General features: G+C 44.6%; 1 protein-coding gene across 4 annotated transcripts in view; it reads right to left on the bottom strand.

The window, feature by feature from the left end:
* NSD2 (nuclear receptor binding SET domain protein 2) overlaps positions 1-1,670 on the bottom strand; it is a 146,299-nt gene that overhangs the window by 144,088 nt on the left and 541 nt on the right. The window contains exon 1 of one of the 4 annotated variants that reach the window (XM_019525938.1): positions 1,155-1,251. The exons of the other annotated variants lie outside the window; for them this stretch is intronic. The gene's annotated coding sequence lies outside the window, so the exon portion shown is untranslated. Of the gene's footprint in view, positions 1-1,154; positions 1,252-1,670 lie in introns of those variants that run through there. 4 annotated transcript variants of the gene reach the window in all.

Below are 1,670 nucleotides of genomic sequence, written 5' to 3'. Positions count from 1 at the left end.
GAGTTCCTACTTATTTAAGAAGAGTTATAAAAATCCTGATATTTGGGGTTTGATACATTTAAATGCCAGAGCTACCTCTGGTTGCCCCACTCTCCACACATCAAAAACCACCCATTCAAATACACCCCCCCAGCACTTCTGTTTACTTAGGGCACTTGATAAACTGCTGTTTTACTGGTCTTTTAAAACTGCTTATTTCTGAACATGTAGCCTTCTAGCCTTAACGAAAGGATGAGTATTACTACAGGTGTCAGTGAAGACTCATAAATCAGCAAAGAACCTTGATTCTCATCAACCCTCCTCCTGGCTCCCCACTGACACATAAATTCCAGAGCACATTATTGACAAATGTGACCTAAAGTCTTACTAAAATCTAAATTGTGACCCACGCTATTAAGGATCTGAGCTCTGACTAGCCCTCCACAGCATTTTTATTAAGCAAGCACATCCCACCAGTCAAGTCATTTCACTACATGGTACTGGACAGTTAATTCAGGTTGATTTGTTCTGGTTACCTGAGCACAATTCCTACCGCAACAGAAATCTGTAAGAGTTTCTGTATTAAGTTCAAATTCTAGCAGCATTTTGGCATCGACAGCAAATTTAACCTACCAGATCCAGCAGCGCTTTCCACATTCAAGAGATGAGAATAAGTATATATACCAAAATTTAACCTACCAGATCCAGCAGTGCTTTCCACATTCAAGATTTGGTATATATACTTACTGCATTTAACCTACCAGATCCAGCAGTGCTTTCCACATTCAAGATTTGGTATATATACTTATTGCATTTAACCTACCAGAACCAGCAGCGCTTTCGACATTCAAGATTTAATATATAAATAAAATCTTGAATGTGGAAAGCGCTGCTGGATCTGGTAGGTTAAATGTAGTAAGATCTAGCAGTTCTTTCCATGTTCAAGATTATAGTAAGTCTGTATACCAAGATTTAACCTACCAGATCCAGCAGTGCTTTCCACATTCAAGAGACTGGGATAAGTCTATATACTAAAATTTAGCCTACCAGATCTAGCAGTGCTTTCCACATTCAAGGGATTGGAATAACTATATATACCAGTTTAACCTACCAGATCCAGCAGCACTTTCCACGTTCAAGATTGCAAGAAGTCTCTAGACCAAAATTTAACCTACCAGATCCAGCAGCGCTCTCCACATCCAAGATTGCAATAAGTACTGGGACAGACCTTGATGCATCAACTGCAAACAAGACCTTGCAAAATCCCTGACAATAACTTCCCAGCTCCACCCCCCCCCCACCACCCCGTGCGCAGGATGCCCAGAGAGACCCTCAAGCCCCTGTTTCCTTCCTTCCCAACCTGGCTAGCTCACTCCCAACAGGGCACCTTCACATTTAAAAAAAAAAAAAAAAAAATCACGATAAGCTCATCTGAATGCAAGAAGCAACCAGGAAACTCTTGAAAGGGCGGGGGGGAGAAAAAAAAGAACGAAAATAAAAATAAAAATCAGCAGCGCCCCGACACGGTCGACCAGCGCTCCCGCCGCAACCGGGTGCGATACAAGCCTGTTTTCTCGCTGGGGGAGGGGGGGGGGCGGCTTGCCCGCTCCTGCAGCAGCCCCACGGGGCCGGGGCCAGCCCGAGGCACCCGGGCAGCGTGGCCGGGTCCCAGCGCCAACGGATGCGCGCGA

Source organism: Gavialis gangeticus, unplaced genomic scaffold (genome assembly GCF_001723915.1).
Source record: "Gavialis gangeticus isolate Ggan-Ray unplaced genomic scaffold, GavGan_comp1, whole genome shotgun sequence".
NCBI classification, from domain to species: domain Eukaryota; kingdom Metazoa; phylum Chordata; order Crocodylia; family Gavialidae; genus Gavialis; species Gavialis gangeticus.
Note: the sequence above shows the minus strand (reverse complement) of the source record. Positions and strands in the feature narration are given on the sequence as shown.